At 40.0% G+C, this 19,805-nt stretch overlaps 2 protein-coding genes across 7 annotated transcripts in view; both read left to right on the top strand.

The window, feature by feature from the left end:
- Positions 1 to 4,918: 4,918 nt before the first annotated feature.
- Positions 4,919 to 19,805, top strand: part of TLR6 (toll like receptor 6) — a 34,906-nt gene continuing 20,019 nt past the window's right edge. Inside the window, exons 1-2 of one of the 5 annotated variants that reach the window (XM_054485619.2) lie at positions 5,832 to 5,918; positions 16,681 to 16,778. The gene's annotated coding sequence lies outside the window, so the exon portion shown is untranslated. The other 4 variants (XM_063663595.1, XM_054485620.1, XM_054485622.2 and 1 more) reach the window with 4 other exon arrangements.
- Positions 5,900 to 19,805, top strand: part of TLR1 (toll like receptor 1) — a 59,716-nt gene continuing 45,810 nt past the window's right edge. For both annotated transcript variants that reach the window (XM_054485626.2, XM_054485623.2), the window contains exon 1: positions 5,900 to 5,918. The gene's annotated coding sequence lies outside the window, so the exon portion shown is untranslated. The remainder of the gene's footprint in view (positions 5,919 to 19,805) is intronic.

Below are 19,805 nucleotides of genomic sequence, written 5' to 3'. Positions count from 1 at the left end.
TCGAGACCATCCTGGTTAACAAGGTGAAACCCTGTCTCTACTAAAAATACAAAAAATTAACTGGGCGTGGTGGCATGTGCCTGTAGTCCCAGCTACTCAGGAGGCTGAGGCAGGAGAATTGCTTGAACCTGGGAGGCGGAGGTTGCAGTGAGCCGAGATTGCACCACTGCACTCCAGCCCGGGTGACAGAGCAAAACTCCATCTCAAAAAAATAAATAAATAAATAAATAAATAAATAAAAAGGTGATTGGGGCCAGGTGTGGTGGCACACGCCTGTAATCCCAGCACTTTGGGAGGCTGAGGCGGGCAGATCACTTGAGGCCAGGAGTTCAAAACCAGCCTGGCCAACATGGCAAAACCCCGTCTGTACTAAAAATACAAAAATTAGCTGGGAGTGATGGCACACACCTGTAATCCAGGCTACTCAGAAGGCTGAGGCATGAGAATCCCTTGAACCTGGGAGGTGAAGTTTGCAGTGAGCCAAAGATCGTGCCACTGCACTCCAGCCAGGGTGATGGGAATGAAACCTTATCTAAAAGAAAAAAAAACTGTGATTGCAATAATACATCAGAGCAGAAAAATGTTGATACAGTAGAGAAATGATCATTGCAAGAGTGACTTCCTTGAGTAGATGAGCAGGAAGGGGACCCAGTGCTCAGTGGGAAGGAGCTGGCTCTTGGCACAGAGAGTTCATTCCGAAGGACAGTGAGAGTTCAGGTAGAATTTGTGCAGGGGAGGCTTGTAGAATTTCAGGGGAAGATGTGGAAATGCTCCTCTGGTAGCATCTATTTTCATTGTGAAAATGAAGCATCATCGCGTGAGAATGTTGGTTTTCAACAAGAATGTTTTCGCAACTATTTAGTAGGCTGTTGAATGTGAGAGTCTGGAGTTCAGGGAAGTCTAGGCTGGAGCTGGTAATTGAGGAGACATCAGCAAGCAGATGGTTTTGAAGCCATGGACCTGGATGACAATGCATGGATTTAGAAAAGAAGTGGTCCAAAACTGAGCCTTGGGTATTCCATGCCAGAGAGATAAAGAGGACCCAGATGCAAGAAGGAGATTTTGGAAGTGAAAGAGACAAGAGGAGGTGTGAGAGAGGACAGTAGGAGAGTGAAGGGGCTAGGGAAGGGTAGTAAGGAGGGTAGGAGGATGGCTGCTGTCTCTTGAGGCTGGGATCCAGTCATACATTTCAAGTAAGCCAGTCAGCATGGGTGTGTATTTTCTCCAACTATTTTCAGCTGCTCAAGCTCAGTGTAGTCCAATGGAGAGTTGGATTTAAACTGGGTTGAGGAAAGAGGAGTAGGTAGCTGCAGAAGAATAATGAAGAGGATGGAGCATGATCTTTCAGTCCAGTGCAGTGGGATTGGGGAATCGTTGGCATTGGAGGAAGAGTTGGAGGTGAGAGATGGAAAGTGGGATTCAGGCAACTGAGATTATGGAGGGGGTGCAGCCATTGCTAATAATGATATCTAGGATATAATAAGGGAATGCGTGACTGAGGTACGGTGCAGGACAAGATTATTAGAAGAGAGAATGTCCAAGAACTCAGAGGCCAGGCGAATGGAAGAGTCTCTATGTAGCTATGGAAATCACTAGAATTATGAAAGGGGTGGTATGGGATTGAAATAGTGAGTACTGCTAGAATACTTGATGAAGTGATGGGGCTCAGTAGATGACTGCAACGAGAAGGGGTGCGTTTGGAGGAAGGAAAGTGATCTGGAAGTAGCAGTGAGAGTCAAGAACACCTGCACCACCTCCCAGGCTCTGGTGTGTGAAGGGTGCACCCAAGAAGATATAGACCACTAGAGGGCGTTGTGCTCAGGCCAGCGTGTAGGTCTCAGTCCCCTGATCTTCATGGGGTTACAATGAAATGGACTCACCTGAAGAGCTTTCGAAATAAAACGTATGCCCGGCCCCTCCCAGACCACTTACATCAGCATCTCTGGACGTGTATGTGCGCTCCTGTTTCTTCATGTTCTGGCCACCATTTGGTATTACTAGATGTTTTAAATTTTGTCCACCTTAGGGATGTACAATAGTGTCTCCTGGTTGTGTTAATTTGTATTTTCCCATGTTCTAATGAGGATACATACCTTTCCATGTGTTTGAGCTATTTCTGTTTCCTTTTCTGTTATCCATCTGTTGATCTCCTTTGCTCATTTCCCCGCATTGGGGTCTTTAGTCATTTTAAAATTGATTTGCAGGAAATCTTTATATATTTTGTATATTAACACTTTTGTGATTATGCAAGTTGCAGATACCTTCTCCCAGTCGGTGGCTTGCCTTTTTTTTTTTTTTAAATTCAGCAGAGAAGTTTAGGTTTACCATCAATACTTAATATATAAATTAGCAATTTTTTTTTTTGAGATGGAGTCTCGCTCTGTTGCCCAGGCTGGAGTGCAGTGGCACGGTCTCGACTCACAGCAACCTCCACCTCCTGGGTTCAAGTGATTCTCGTGCCTCAGGCTCCTGAGTAGCTGGGACTACAGGCGCCAGCCACCACATCCAGCTAATTTTTGTATTTTTAGTAGAGACAGGGTTTCACCATGTTGCCCAGGCTGGTTTTGAACTCCTGACCTCAGGTGATCTGCCTGCCTCGGACTCCCAAAGTGCTGAGATTACAGGTGTGAGCCACTGCGCCCAGCCAAAATTATCAATCTTATCTCTGTTGTATGTGTATCTTATGATATTGATAATTGTCCAGAACTTACTTTAAAGCCGTTGGCAGACACTAATATTTATTTATTAATTATCTGGAGAAAGACAACATTTTTTAAAAAGTAAAAATCATCAAAATAATGTTTTGCCTGTGTCTGTATTGGGACAGTATATTTGGTGGCCTTAGATTATGTTTATAATACGTATCCCAGTGTGACACTATTTTTTAAAAATTAAGATATATATACATATCTATATATAGTGAAGAATTCAAACAGGACAAAAAGCATAAAATGGTGAAGAGGCCGGGTGGGGTGGCTCAAGCCTGCAATTCCAGCACTTTGGGAGGCTGAGGTGGGCGGATTGTTTGAGCCCAGGAATTCCAGACCAGCCTGAGCAACATGGCAAAACCCTCTCTCTGCAAAAAAATATAAAAATTAGCCATGCATGGTGGTGGATGCCTGTGGTCTCCGATCCTTGGGAGGCTGAGGTGGGAGAATCACCTGAGCGGGGAAAGTCAAGGCTGCAGTGAGCTGTGATCGTGCCACTGCACTCCACCCTGGGCAACAGAGCGAGACCCTGTCTCAAAAAAAAAAAAAAAAAAAAAAAAAAGCCAATAATCTCTTTCTCTTAGTTCTTCTGCTCAAAGGTGAACATTTCTTATGTATCCTTTGAGAAAAAAAGATTCATATACCTCTATCAACATATGTATGTAGTAGACCCTTGTATTAAGTTTCCTATGGCTACCACGACAAATCACCACAGACTCTGTGGCTTAAAACAACAAAAATTTAGTCTCTCAGAGTTCTGGAGGCCAGAAGTTCAAAATCAAGATGTTCATAGGGTGATGCTCTCTCCAGCCTCTGGTGGCTCCAGGCATCCCTTGCATTGTGACTGCAATACCCCAGTCTCTGCCTCTGTTTGCAAATGCTCTGCTTCTCTGTGTCTCTCTTCTCTGTGTGTCTTACGAGGACACAGGGTGTCTTATAAGGCAGCATGATGTGATGCTTAAGTGCATAGGCACTGGGGCCAAACTGCCTGGGTTCGAATCCCAGCCCCACCACCACTGACCAGCAGTGCAAGCTGGAACCATTACCCAGCTGCTCCTGCCCTGGTGCTAAGTGGAGATGATGTGACAGTACTTATCTCACAGCACCTTAATGAGTTAATACTTGGAAAGTAGTCACAGCAATGCCTGGCAAGAAGATAACTTGTGTAAATGGCTGTATTTTATACAATTGATGTCATACACTCCTTACAGTTCTGCACCTTAATTTTCTTTCTTTCTTTTTCTTTTTTTTTTCTTTTGAGCCAGAGTCTCACTCTGTTGCCCAGGCTGGAGTGCAGTTGCGCAGTCTCGGCTCTCTGCTACCTCTGCCTCCTGGGTTCCAGTGATTCTCCTGCTTCAGCCTCCCAAGTAGCTGGAAGTACAGGTGCCTGCCACCATACCCAGCTAATTTTTGTATTTTTAGTAGAGACAGGGTTTCGCCATGTTGGCCAAGCCAGTCTCGAACTCCTGACCTCTGGTGATCTACCCACCTCGGCCTCCTGAAGTGCTGGGATTACAGGCATGAGCCACCGTGCCCAGGCTGCACCTTGATTTTCTTCACTTCGTAGTATATCCTGAAATCTTTACCGCTCAGCATACAAAAAAACCATATGATTTGCACCAAACTCCTTACTATTATGACTTCTCTTCTGTGTCAGTCAATATTCTAGCCACTTTAAATGCATTATCTTTCCTAAAAGTACTCCCATTTTGTGGATGAATAAATGGAGGTTAAAGAACTTGTCCCAAGCCTCACAGTAAGTGGCCAAGTGGAGGTTTGGGCCACTACTGTCTGTTTCTTTGTTTGCTTAACTGTCATTGCCGTCTTCGCTATTACTTGATTTTTGTGTTTTTGTCATCTCCTTGCAGACGTTTCTGAGTTATGACAGCCTCGACAAGAATAGTGTCCTTGTTCCTGAACATTGGTGTTGTGATGCAATCTCCTAATGAGACATGTCAGTGTGCCCAGATCTGCAGTGATGGTTGTGTGTTTTCTTAAGACTTTAGTCCATGGTTACTTGAAATTCCCTCAGAGCCACAGCCAGCCCTTTCCCTTGGCTTGTTTCACAAATCTGGTTTTCCAGGGTCACAGATACCTGCTGCTTTCTGGCTGTCTCCTTTTGCAAGTGGAGCAGAGATCCATCCACTCCTTACTGAGCCTCCCCAGGCCTGAGGAGACTTCCTGTTATGTTTGATGAGTAAGGATGAATCACAAGAAGCCAGCCTTTCTCTTCCTCCTGAAAGCAGAAGTGATGCTTACCGAGATGTCCAACTTTGTCATTAGCCAAATTGTAAGGTCTTAACTTTTTTTTTTTTTTAAATAAAGATGAGACCGTGCCAGACAGTGAGATAAATTATAGAATGATTATTTCACTCATGCCTTCTGTCCTTTGCAGAACTCAGTTAAGCAAGAAGTCTGGAGAAAAGGGTTAACTGTCCACCAGAAGTCTCTGTTTAACCAGAGACTTCTGGTAATCAGCCTTTGTTAATGTAATTCTGAAATTCTTCTAAATGGTCTTTAGAAAATTGATTTTTAAATTAGTCCTGCAGGATTTCAGTGTTATTTATTATTCCTAAATTAAAATCTAAACCATTTAATAACACCAAATGTTGATCAGAATGTGGGTATGATTCCTCCTAGATATGGCCAAATATGTAGTCATAAATATAATCAACCAGTAAACTTTCCTTAGAAGTTGATTTAAAAAAAAAAAACCTAAATTGTGGAACTATACTTATCTTATTTTAAAGTATCTCATCCAGCTAAAATAATGCTCAAAATTGCTTGATAAGGGAAACTGCAATTATTCTTGAAATGTTAAATATGGTGATAATAGAAAACAGGCTGTTTAAAATAACTTTCCACTCAGGTGACAAATGTAATAACCAGGCTGCAAACTCTTGCAGAGAAATATTACCTTAGAAAAATATTTTTCTTCACATTGAAATGTTTGTAAGTTGCTTCCTCACACGAATTAGAAAATTGGATTACTGGTTTTGTCTGTAGCCCAGAAAAAACTGCTAACTCACCTCCAGACCTTTGAAAGGTAAAAATATACGTAGAAGTAATTCCAGTGTGGGCCAACAGATGGCACCAATCTGTTTCTAAGGTATCACTTTACTCAACTTTAAGAACTTGTGTTTGTCAAGCATTTTCAATTGTATTTCCGTTCATTTACAAGTTATTTTCTCTTCTGAAAAAGAGATCTTGGTAAGTAAAAAGACTTCTGTGGCTTTTTCACATTATGGCACAGGTGCTTCAAGTAAGCAAGTTTGCTAACCATTCATTATACAGGAAATAGGTAATGTTTCCTTGAAATTTTTGCAAAATGATTTGAAGTGGTTTTTTTTTGTAGATGTTGCAAATGTCCTTTGAATTTCACAAGCAGGATGAAGAGCAGTGTCTTTACAGCTGTCTTGAAAAGATAAAAAACAACTAGCGCTTGTGGCGATAATTAAGGAACAAAACTAATGTTATTTATTTCTTCTGCTTTGGCCTAGTGAATTTTCTCTTTTCATCTTTCTCTAGTTTATTGTTTTCAGTAACATTTAACAGTAATTTATATATACCGCTGATATGGCACTTATTTATTATATGTTTTTACAGCAGACGTGTGTTTGATCTCCCTTGTCGTTTGTCACTATAATAGTTTGCTGGTCTGTGTCTGTCCCTAATTCATTAGCTTTTTGAAAGCAGGAATTATGTCAGTCCTATTCATATTTATATCCCTGGTGCCTAGTGCATAGCATGGCACTGGCAGAAAAACAGACTCTGAATAAACATTTATTAAATGGAGGAAGTGGCCGGGACCAAGCCCTTCACAACCTTGAATCTGGCACAGTCTAGCAATTGCCTTCCTCCAGGTCCTTCCACCTTCAGTTTGACAAATGAAACAATGTTTTTCTTGCCTATTTGTTGACTTGATTATGTGATCTTTCCTCCACTTATTTCGCTTAATGTTTTTTTTTTTCTGTTCTCTTCTTGCTTGTAGTTTTAATTTTTATAGGTCTTGTCTACCTTTTTTTTCTGACATATAGCTTATTTCATCTATTTCCTCACCCTTTTTATTTGATGCATTTAAAAAATCAAGAGCTTTTACCTGTTTATTTATTTTTACTTTCTTTAAAAAACTGTGAACTCTCTAATCTTCCACTCTCATCTTCCCATTTTTCCCTCCTTTTTTCCCAATAAATATAAAAGTTACTATCTTGTTCATTTAGTGTATACCCTAAGAACTGCCTCAGGGTATGAACGCCTCTGGAGGAATATTGCGTTTTTGTGGCAGGATACTATAAGGACAGCTGACCAGCTTTTCCACCTGGTGACTGATTTTCAGTCCCATGAACCCAGACACCGTGGGTCTGGTTGCCGGGGACCTGTAGGGTGGGTCCTCATCTATGAATGTCAGTTATCTACTATTATCTGAAAGTTCTCCATCTTTACATTTTAATATTCCAAATAAAACAAGCACTTTCTTTAAATATAAAATATTTTTACACAGCTATAAAGACAACTCTTTAATTGCCTTACGATAACTTTTTTGGATTATAAAGGATGTTCAAAATGAGACATTTTAGGGATATCTGAAAGTATAAGAAAGAAAATTAAATTCATCTGTAATTCAGAGATTCAGAGAACCACTATTATTAGTATTTGGTATATTTCATCACTTTTTTTGTCCTCTAGCTTTTATGTATATGTCAGGTTTTAATCATGTTTTGCAAAATTAGAATCTTACTACATATAACATTTTTTTTTTTTTTTTTGAGACGGAGTCTTGCTCTGTCGCCCAGGCTGGAGTGCAGCTGCACGATCTCGGCTCACTGCAAGCTCCGCCTCCCGGGTTCACGCCATTCTCCTGCCTCAGTTTCCCGAGTAGCTGGGACTACAGGCGCCTGCCACCACGCCCGGCTAATTTTTTTGTATTATTTTTAGTAGAGACGGGGTTTCACCGTGTTAGCCAGGATGGTCTCGATCTCCTGACCTCGTGATCCACCCGCCTTGGCCTCACAAAGTGGTGGGATGAGAGGCGTGAGCCACCGCACCCGGCCATAATTTTCTATTACTGTATTCATTTAACATTATCATTTTTTCAAAGTACAGTATTTGAGGCTGTCTATTATTTAATTATATATAACTGATTTAATCATTTTCTACACTAGACATTCTGATTTTTTCAATATTTCATTATGTCTTGAGTATCCTTATAGTCGTATCTTTCGTGTGTTATTTTTGACTATTTTTTAAGAAAATTCCTTGTAGTGGAGTTGCTAAAATAAAGGAAGGTATATTTTTAAGAAATTTATATAAATTACCAAATTACCCTTTAGAAAAGTTGTACTAATTTTTCATTCCTGCCTAAGTAGTAAATGAGGGTTCTTATTTTAGTTTCCACCTGCCAACCTGGATATTATATTTTTTAATTTTCCCTATTTGATAGGTGAAAAAAAAGTCTTGCCTTTTAAAAAATCTTTTAAGAAACAAGAATCCTCCTTTGACCCCCTTCATCTTTTTATGCTTAAATATCTTATAGTAAAAATAACAGGTATTCTGGAAACCTATTTCTAAATGCTTTATTCTCTATCTCAAAAAAAATTACATTTTCCTAAAATAGCCAAATAAATTATAAAAAATTACAATTTATTTCTTAATAGCATCTAATGGCTGGTGCATCATAGAATCTACCCCTCCTCTTGTTACTGAATATGTTTTATAGCAAGTCTGTCTTAACTGAGATCTAATCCAAGATCATGGGTTTCATCTAGATGTTACGTGCTTTTTTGATTTAACATGCTGTTTTATTTTTTGTGAGACTGGACATTATTCATATTATTGGCAATTGATTTTTGGCAAATTATTCAGTAAATAGTACAGTAAACTTAATTTTGAATGTTAAAAGTTTGGAAAATATAGATAAAAACTAAAAGGAAAATAAAGTTCCATTATAATCTTACTGTGCAAATATAATTACTGGTCATATCTTGGTATGTATCTTATTAAGTTTTCTACTTGCATAGGTACATATTTACTTTGGTACTTTTTAAATAAACTGCTTTTTGTCACATATAGTGAAAATATTTTCGTGCAATTCCATTTTTATTATTTTTAAAGGCTACATAGTACTATTTAATTATACAGAGATACTAAAATTTATTTGATAACCTGCTATTTTTGGATAATTGAGGGATTTTTTCCAAAATATAATTTATTTTTGCCAGGAGCAGTGGCTTGTACCTGTAACCCCAGCTCTGTGGGAGGCTGAGGTGAGAGGATGGCATGAGCCCAGGACCTGAAGCTATGATTGTGCCACTGCGCTCCAGCCTGGGCAATGGGACAAAACCCTATCTCTTAAAAAGAAAGTGTTTAAGAAAATAGTAATAATAATAATTTATTTTGTGCTGGCCACTTTATTGTATTCTTTTATTGGTGCTAACATTTTTTCAATGACTTCTCTTTGGTTTTCCACATTGACAGTCTTATAATCTAAAAATAATAATGATTTTCTTTCTTCATTTCAGTATTTCTTCCTGTCATTTTTTTTCTTTATTACAGTGGTTAAAACTTCCAGAAAGAACAATGTGTGCATTCTTTTTTTTTTATTATACTTTAAGTTCTAGGGTACATGTGCACAATGTGCAGGTTTGTTACATATGTATACATGTGCCATGTTGGTGTGCTGCATCCATTAACTCATCATTTACATTAGGTATATCTCCTAAGGCTTTCCCTCCCCACTTCCCCCCACCCCATGACAGGCCCCGGTGTGTGATGTTCCCTTTCCTGTGTCCAAGAGTTCTCACTGTTCAATTCCCACCTATGAGTGAGAACACACAGTGTTTGGTGTTTTGTCCTTGCGATAGTTTGCTGAGAATGATGGTTTCCAGCTTCATCCATGTCCCTACAAAGGACATGAGCTCATCCTTTTTTATGGCTGCATACTATTCCATGGTGTGTATGTGCCACATTTTCTTAATCCAGTCTATCATTGATGGACATTTGGGTTGGATCCAAGTCTTTGCTATTGTGAATAGTGCCACAATAAACATGCGTGTGCATGTGTCTTTATAGCAGCATGATTTATAATCCTTTGGGTATATACCCAGTAATGGGATAGCTGGGTCAAATGGTATTTCTAGTTCTAGACCCTTGAGGAATCACCACACTGTCTTCCACAATGGTTGGACTAGTTTACAGTCCCACCAACAGTGCAAAAGTGTTCCTATTTCTCCACATCCTCTCCAGCACCTGTTGTTTCCTGACTTTTTAATGATCGCCATTCTAACTGGTGTGAGATGGTATCTCATTGTGGTTTTGATTTGCATTTCTCTGATGGCCAGTGATGATGAGCATTTTTTCATGTGTCTGTTGGCTGCATAAATGTCTTCTTTTGAGAAGTGTCTGTTCATATCCTTCACCCACTTTTTGATGGGGTTGTTTGTTTTTTTCTTGTAAATTTGTTTGAGTTCATTGTAGATTCTGGATATTAGCCCTTTGTCAGATGAGTAGATTGCAAAAATTTTCTCCCTTTCTGTAGGTTGCCTTTTCATTCTGATGGTAGTTCCTTTTGCTGTGCAGAAGCTCTTTAGTTTAATTAGATCCCATTTGTCAATTTTGGCTTTTGTTGCCATTGCTTTTGGTGTTTTAGACATGAAGTCCTTGCCCATGCCTATGTCCTGAATGGTATTGCCTGGGTTTTCTTCTAGGGTTTTTATGGTTTTAAGTCTAACATTTAAGTCTTTAATCCATCTTGAATTAATTTTTGTATAAGGTATAAGGAAGGGATCCAGTTTCAGCTTTCTACATATGGCTAGCCAGTTTTCCCAGCACCATTTATTAAGTAGGGAATCCTTTCCCTATTTCTTGTTTTTGTCAGGCTTGTCAAAGATCAGATGGTTGTAGATGTGTGGTATTACTTCTGAGAGCTCTGTTCTGTTCCATTGATCTATATCTCTGTTTTGGTACCAGTACCATGCTGTTTTGGTTACTGTAGCCTTGTAGTACAGTTTGAAATCAGGTAGCATGATGCCTCCAGCTTTGTTCTTTTGGCTTAGGATTGTCTTGGCAATGCGGGCTCTTTTTTGGTTCCATATGAACTTTAAAGTAGTTTTTTCCAATTCTGTGAAGAAAGTCATTGGTAGCTTGATGGGGATGGCATTGAATCTATAAATTACCTTGGGCAGTATGGCCATTTTCATGATATTGATTCTTCCTATCCACGAGCATGGAATGTTTGTTTGTGTCCTCTTTTATTTCGTTGAGCAGTGGTTTGTAGTTCTCCTTGAAGAGGTCCTTCACATCCATTGTAAGTTGGATTCCTAGGTATTTTATTCTCTTTGAAGCAATTGTGAATGGGAGTCCACTCATGGTTTGGCTCTCTGTTTGTCTGTTATTGGTGTATAAGAATGCTTGTGATTTTTGCACATTGATTTTGTATCCTGAGACTTTGCTGAAGTTGCTTATCAGCTTAAGGAGATTTTGGGCTGAGACAATGGGGTTTTCTAAATGTACTATCATGTCATCTGCAAACAGGGACAATTTGACTTCCTCTTTTCCTAATTGAATACCCTTTATTTCTTTCTCCTGCCTGATTGCCCTGGCCAGAACTTCCAACACTATGTTGAATAGGAGTGGTGAGAGAGGGCATCTCTGTCTTGTGCCAGTTTTCAATGGGAATGCTTCCCGTTTTTGCCCATTCAGTATGCTATTGGCTGTGAGTTTGTCATAAACAGCTCTTATTATTTTGAGATACATCCCATCAATACCTAATTTATTGAGAGTTTTTAGCATGAAGCATTGTTGAATTTTGTCAAAGGCCTTTTCTGCATCTGTTGAGATAATCATGTGGTTTTTGTCTTTGGTTCTGTTTATATGCTGAATTACGTTTACTGATTTGCATATGTTGAACCAGCCTTGCATCCCAGGGATGAAGCCCACTTGATCATGGTGGATAGGCTTTTTGATGTGCTGCTGGATTCAGTTTGCCAGTATTTTATCGAGGATTTTTGTATCAATGTTCATCAGGGATATTGGTCTAAAATTGTCTTTTTTTCTTGTGTCTCTGCCAGGCTTTGGTATCAGGATGATGCTGGCCTCATAAAATGAGTTAGGGAGGATTCTCTCTTTTTCTATTGATTGGAATAGTTTCAGAAGGAATGGTACCAGCTCTTTGTTGTACCTCTGGTAGAATTCGACTGTGAATCCATCTGGTCCTGTACTTTTTTTGGTTGGTAGGCTATTAATTATTGCCTCAATTTCAGAGCCTGTTATTGGTCTATTCAGGGATTCAACTTCTTCCTGGTTTAGTCTTGCGAGAATGTATGTGTCCAGGAATTTATCCATTTCTTCTAGATTTTCTAGTTTATTTTCATAGAGGTGTTTATAGTATTCTTTGACGGTAGTTTGTATTTCTGTGGGATTGGTGGTGATATCCCCTTTATCATTTTTTTATTGCGTCGATTTGATATTTCTCTCTTTTCTTCTTTATTAGTCTTGCTAGAGGTCTGTCGATTTCATTGATCTTTTCAAAAACCCAGCTCCTGGATTCATTGATTTTTTGAAGGGTTTTTTGTGTCTCTATCTCCTTCAGTTCTGCTCTGATCTTAGTTATTTCTTGCCTTCTGCTAGCTTTACAATATGTTTGCTCTTGCTTCTCTAGTTCTTTTAATTGTGATGTTAGGGTGTCAATTTTAGATCTTTCCTGCTTTCTCCTGTGGGCATTTAGTACTATAAATTTCCCTCTACACACTGCTTTAAATGTGTCCCAGAGATCTGGTATGTTGTGTCTTTGTTCTCGCTGGTTTCAAAGAACATCTTTATTTCTGCCTTCATTTTGTTATGAAGCCAGTAGTCATTCAGGAGCAGGTTGTTCAGTTTCCATGTAGTTGAGTGGTTTAGAGAGAGTTTCTTAATCCTGAGTTCTAGTTTGATTGCACTGTGGTCTGAGAGACAGTTTGTTATAATTTCTGTTCTTTTACATTTGCTGAGGAGTGCTTTACTTCTAACTATGTGGTCAATTTTGGAATAAGTGCAGTGTGGTGCTGAGAAAAATGTATATTCTGTTGATTTGGGGTGGAGAGTTCTGTAGATGTCTATTAGGTCTGCTTGGTGCAGAGCTGAGTTTAATTCCTGGATATCCTTGTTAACTTTCTGTCTCGTTGATCTGTCTAATATTGACAGTGGGGTGTTAAAGTCTCCCATTATTATTGTGTGGGAGTCTAAGTCTCTTTGTAGATCTCTAAGGACTTGCTTTATGAATCTGGGTTTTCCTGTATTGGGTGCGTATATATTTAGGATAGTTAGCTCTTCTTGTTGAATTGATCCCTTTACCATTATGTAATGGCCTTCTTTGTCTGTTTTGATTTTTGTTGGTTTATAGTCTGTTTTATCAGAGACTAGGACTGCAACCTCTGCCTTTTTTTGTTTTCCATTTGCTTGGTAGATCTTCCTCCATCCCTTTATTTTGAGCCTATGTGTGTCTCTGCACGTGAGATGGGTCTCCTGAATACAGCACACTGATGGGTCTTGACTCTTTATCCAATTTGCCAGTCTGTGTCTTTTAATTGGAGCATTTAGCCCATTTACATTTAAGGTTAATATTATTATGTGTGAATTTGATCTGTCATTATGATGTTAGCTGGTTATTTTGCTTGTTAGTTGATGCAGTTTCTTCCTAGCATTGATGGTCTTTACATTTTGGCATGTTTTTGCAGTGGCTGGTACTGGTTTTTCCTTTCCATGTTTAGTGCTTCCTTCAGGAGCTCTTGTAGGGCAGGCCTGGTGGTGACAAAATCTCTCAGCATTTGCTTGTCTGTAAGGTATTTTATTTCTCCTTCACTTATGAAGCTTAGTTTGGCTGGATATGAAATTCTGATTTGAAAATTCTTTTCTTTAAGAATGTTGAATATTGGCCCCTACTCTCTTCTGGCTTGTAGAGTTTCTGCTGAGAGATCAGCTGTTAGTCTCATGGGCTTCCCTTTGTGGGTAACCTGACCTTTGTCTCTGGCTGCCCTTAACACTTTTTCCTTCATTTCAACTTTGGTGAATCTGACAATTATGTGTCTTGGAGTTGCTCTTCTCGAGGAGTAACTTTGTGGCATTCTCTGTATTTCCTGAATTTGAATGTTGGCCTGCCTTGCTAGATTGGTGAAGTTCTCCTGGATCATATCCTGCAGAATGTTTTCCAACATGGTTCCATTCTCCCCATCAAGTTCAGGTACACCAATCAGACATAGATTTGGCCTTTTCACATAGTCCCATATTTCTTGGAGGATTTGTTTGTTTCTTTTTACTCTCTTTCCTCTAAACTTCTCTTCTTGCTTCATTTCATTCATTTGATCTTTGATCACTGATACCCTTTCTTCCAGTTGATCGAATCGGCTACTGAAGCTTGTGCATTCATCACATAGTTCTCATGCCATGGTTTTCAGCTCCATCAGGTCCTATAAGGACTTCTCTACACTGGTTATTCTAGCTAGCCATTCGTCTAATCTTTTTTCAAGGTTTTTAGCTTCTTTGCAATGGGTTCAAACTTCCTCCTTAAGCTCGGAGAAGTTTGATGGTCTGAAGCCTTCTTCTCTCAACTCTTCAAAGTCATTCTCTGTCCAGCTTTGTTCCATTGCTGGCGAGGAGCTGCGTTCCTTTGGAGGAGGAGAGGTGCTCTGAATTTTAGAATTTTCAGCTTTTCTGCTCTGTTTTTTCCCCATCTTTGTGGTTTTATCCACCTTTGGTCTTTGATGATGGTGACGTACAGATGGGGTTTTGGTGTGGATGTCCTTTCTTTTTGTTAGTTTTCCTTCTAACAGTCAGGACCCTCAGCTGCAGGTCTGTTGGAGTTTCCTGGAGGTACACTTCAGTCGCTGTTTGCCTGGGTATCAGCAGCGGAGGCTGCAGAACAGCGAATATTGATGAACAGCAAATGTTGCTGCCTGATTGTTCCTCTGGAAGCTTTGTCTCAGAGGGGTACCCGGCCGTGTGAGGTGTCAGTCTGCCCCTACTGGGGGGTGCCTCCCAGTTAGGCTACTCGGGGGTCAGGGACCCACTTGAGGAGGCAGTCTGTCCGTTCTCAGATCTCAAACTCTGTGCTGGGAGAACCACTACTCTCTTCAAAGCTGTCAGACACGGACATTTAAGTCTGCAAAGGTTTCTGCTGCCTTTTGTTCGGCTATGCCCTGCCCCCAGAGGTGGGACAGAGGCAGGCAGGCAGGCCTCCTTGAGCTGCGGTGGGCTCCACCCAGTTTGAGCTTCCTGGCTGCTTTGTTTACCTACTCAAGCCTCAGCAATGGCTGGCGACCCTCCCCCAGCCTCGCTGCCACCTTGCAGTTCAAACTCAGACTGCTGTGCTAGCAATGAGCGAAGCTCCATGGGTGTGGGACCCTCTGAGCCAGGTGCAGGATATAATCTCCTGGTGTGCCGTTTGCTAAGACCTTTGGAAAAGCTCGGTATTAGGGTGGGAGTGACCTGATTTTCCAGGTGCCATCTGTCACCCCTTCCCTTGGCTAGGAAAGGGAATTCCCCGACTCCTTGCGCTTCCCGGGTGAGGCGATGCCTCACCCTCTTTCAGCTCACACTCATTGGGCTGCACCCACTGTCCTGCCCCCACTGTCCGACAAGCCCCAGTGAGAAGAACCGGGTACCTCAGTTGGAAATGCAGAAATCACCCGTCTTCTGCATCACTCATGCTGAGAGCTATAGACTGGAGCTGTTCCTATTTGGCCATCTTGGAACCATCCTCCCTAATGTCTGCATTCTTGATGTTGACTTTAACAGGAATGCCTTGGGGTGGAATATTGATTAAAGTTAGATATTTGAGGTATTCTTTATCAAGTTTTCAAAGTATTTTTTAAATACCTAAAATTGCATTTAATCAAAGATGAGGACTGAATTTTATCAAGTGAATTTTTCACCTTTATAGAGATGCTCATCTATTTTTCTTGTTTGACTTACTCAGTTGAATTATTGTTATAGACTTGTTAATGATAGACCATTTCTACAATCTCAGAAACATCCTAATTACTCATTGTATTGTTTCTTCAGGACACAGCTAGATTGATTGGGATTTCTTTATTCTGAGCTCAATCCCTTCCCCATAAATGACTGAAATTTATCCCTTTCATTTGTATTTTCTCATAATTACTCTTAATTTTATAATATATATACTTACAAATATTTTTCTAACAACATCAGGAGTTAATTGGCATCTATAGCTTCCTTTCAATTAGACAACTATCTTACATGGTTTTAGTGCACTCTCTCCCTCCCTAACCCACCTTCAGCCAACTCCCTTCTCCCTTCTTATCATTGGCAGTTTTTAGCTCGAGATTTTTATTAAGATTTTTGTCATCAATACTTTTTGGTACTTAGCACTAAATTTTACTACTTTTCTTTGCTAAATAATCCTTCTTGTATTTTATTATTTTAGAGTCCATTTCTTTTTAAACTCTCCATCCTCTGGGAATTCAGATATGGATCTGTCTTCCATGTCTTTTAGCATTTTAGTATGTTTTCTGTCTCTTTGGCCTCCCCTGGTGAGTTTGGGAAAATTCTCCTTGGTCTTCTCTATCATTAATTTTCTCATTAGTGGTGCTATTTGCAACCCAACTCATCCAATGAGTTTTTCTTTTCAATAATTGTCTATAATTTCCATGATTCTTACTCTATTTTTAAATGAATCTTGCCTCTTTCTGAGGATATCTATTATAAATGCCTATTCTGCTCTTTTATTTCTGTTTTATTGGGTATTAACTTCTTTCATATCTTGAGTTTGGCTCCTTTCTATTATGGTATTTGCTTTCTGCAGTATCATGCTTCTTGATTGTGCAACTGTGTTTAAGGCTTCTTGTGAAAGTGCTTGTTGATCTATTTTCATAGCCTGCTTGTTGGGGTGCTGGATCAAACCAGTCTCTACTAATTGTCTTTTCTTTTCTTTCTCTCTCTTTTTTTTTTTTTTTTGGTGACATCTCGCTCTGTGGCCCAGCCTGGAGTACAGTGGCACAATCTCAGCTCACTGCAACCTCCACCTCCCAGGTTCAAGTGATTCTCCTGCCTCAGCCTCCTGAATAGCTGGAACTACAGGTACCCACTGCCACGCCCGGCTAATTTTTGTGTTTTTAATGGAGACAGGGTTTCACCATGTTGGCCAGGTTGGTCTCGAGCTTCTGACCTGAGGCAATCCATCCACCTCGGCCTCCCAAAGTGCTAGGATTACAGAGGTGAGCCACCATGCCTGGCCCCAGTCTCTACTAATTTTCTACTGATGCTGTAACAAATTACCACAAATGTGGCTTAAAACAATATACATTTATTATCTTACCATTCTGTAGGGTAGGAGTCTGACACAGGTCTTGTTGGGCTAAAATCAAGGGACTGGCAAGGCTGCATTCTTTCTGGAGGTTCTAGGAGGGAATCCAGGTACTTGCCTTTTCAAACTTCTAGAGGCTGCTCAGATTTCTTGACTCATAGTCCCCTTCCTTTATCTTCAGGGCCAGCAAGGATGGGCCAAGTTCTTCTCATATCACATCACCATGACATCCTCTCTGCCTTCCTCTTCCACTTTTAAGGATGCTTGTGATTACGCTGGGGCCACCCAAATAATTCAGGATAATCTTCCTATTTTAAGATCAGTTGATTAGCAACTATAATTTCATCCGCAACATTAATTTTCCTTTGCCATGTAACATACCATATTCACCAAGTCGGGGGATTAGAAGTAGACATCTTTGGGAGGCCAGTATTCTATCATAGGTGAGTCCCTTTCTGGATTTCAGAGACTTCTCGGTTTCAGTCCCCTAAGAGTTCCCTTGCCTTTCAGTGTGTTCTGGATCTATCAATCCATCAATATAGATAAAACTTTAATAGATAGATATAGATATAACTTAATTAATATTTTAAAAAATATTTGGTCATTTCAGGAATTTAAGGCAAGAAGAGGAAGCTGGAACACATACAAACCACCCTTTTGACTATCATAATTTGTAATGTTTGTATTTGAAAATGTGATTTTGTTGCCCAGGTTGGAGTGCAGTGGCACAGTCTTAGCTCACTGCAACCTCCGCCTCCCAGGTTCAAGTGATTCTCCTGCCTCAGCCCCCAAAGTAGCTGGGACTACAGGTGTGTACCACCACGCCTGGCTAATTTTCTTTTTTTTTTGTATGTTTAGTAGAGACAGGGTTTCACCATGTTGGCAAGGCTGGTCTCGAACTCCTCACCTCAGGAGATCCACCTACCTTGGCCTCCCAAAGTGCTGGGATTACAGGTATGAGCCACCATGCCAGGCCTCTTAGAACATTTTTAAATGTGATTTTAAAAGTTTCTTTTATAGTCAGAAATATGACTTTTATAATTTCTGTTTTGGAATACTTAATTTAAGATGTATGTATTTGACCTAAAAAACAATTGATTTTAGTAAATGCTCTATGAACTCTAGAGACTTAGACATATGATGTTCTCTTTTTGTAGGGTACAGCTTATGTCTCTATTAAATCCTTTATTAATTATCTCATTCAAATTTCCATATATGTTTTTATTTTTTGTTACTTGATCTAAGAGTGACCCAGAGAAATATGCTAAATACTTTTACTCACAATGTCTCCATGTGTTTTGTAACATTTTTTACTTTGTAAATTTTGATGCAATATTACTTGCTGCATAAGTGTTCTTATCTGTTACATCTTCATTGTGAGCTGTTTGTTTTGACCATATAACCAGTATAAAGTAGTAGCTTCTCCTATCATTGCCCAACTCTCTAGTACTTTGACCAATATATACTTTGTATATATTGTGTATAAAAACTGCAATTCCTGATGAACACGGCTACCAGTATTCCAGTTGCTGTCCATATCTGTAAGTATTGTCTGAGTTACACATCTCAGAATGCGGTGTGCTCCCTAAAGTTGTTCCCTGCCCCATGTCCAGCTCTTACCTAGTACTGTCCATCACTAAGTGTAAAGTTTGGGGAGAATGGAGTGTGGCAGTCCACAGAAGGAAAACTCAGCATGCTGATCCACTCATGTCAGTACCATTGAGGTAAAAGGGACACTGACTAATTACTCATTAAGTACTAGTTGGAACTTATCCTCACTGTTTGAATCAGAGACAGAGAGAGGATAAATTTCTTCCTGCCTTTCATCAGGGAGTCTATTTTCCTGAGACAAAGCTTGAGTGTGGCAGGTTTGCCCTAACACAGTTCCAGTTACATTTTTGTGAGTGAAGATGCTCCTGGATCCTGCCGTTACGTTTCTGTGCTTCTTTGTTTTCAGTGGCAAAGTGGACTTTTCAAATGTATGTATGTCTCTGTGGGTGTTCTGATGGGCAGTTGGGAGAAGTTATATGGATTAGTGAAGAGCTTTTAACCATACGCCATTCTGTAATAAAAGTTCCCCAACTCAGGGTTTTCACTCTTCCAAAGAGTGGTTGGTTGAAACTGTACTCATCTCTTGCCTGTTTACTATTTCCAATATATCCTCTGATGATGAAAAGTGGATCCTTTGTAAATAAAGGACTCATCTCTTTCCTGTTTTACCATTTCCAATACATCCCCTGATGGTGAAAAGTGGATCCTTTGTAAATAAAGGATTCATCTCTTGACTGTTTTACTATTTCCAGTGTATCCCCTGATGGTGAAAAGTGGGTCCTTTTTAAATAAAACTGAGCAATGAGCAGTGCTCATTTTGGTAATCTGCTCTCAATTATCCCTGCAACACAGAGCCTTACTTTAAAAATGTTGGTGGCTGCTTTTGTCCCCCAGGAGCTCATAGATGCTTTCTTGTGCAGAACAGAGCCTGAAAAGTTCTGAGCCAGCCTGGCAGTTCCAGTCCTTTGTCTCAGTCATGAACATGGGGTTTGTGGGCTCACGCACCTGCTGCCCTGCCTCAGTCAGGTAGTCTTTTCTTGTTTGCTCAGCATCATTGTCATGAACATCAATGTCTACAATCTGTCGCAATGCAACGAGGCTTTCTGGGCCCTGAGAAAGTAGTTATCTCTTCTATACAGCAGCTTTAGCCTGGCAAACTTTTTCATTTTGTCAGTGTGTTAGCTGTTAGAACTTGATGTTTTCAGATTATCATGTGCTGAATCCTGTCTCTCTAAATTTGTGGCTTGCAA

This window comes from Pongo pygmaeus, chromosome 3 (assembly GCF_028885625.2).
Source record: "Pongo pygmaeus isolate AG05252 chromosome 3, NHGRI_mPonPyg2-v2.0_pri, whole genome shotgun sequence".
Taxonomy (NCBI): Eukaryota; Metazoa; Chordata; class Mammalia; order Primates; family Hominidae; genus Pongo; species Pongo pygmaeus.
This window is presented reverse-complemented; position numbering and strand designations above follow the sequence as displayed.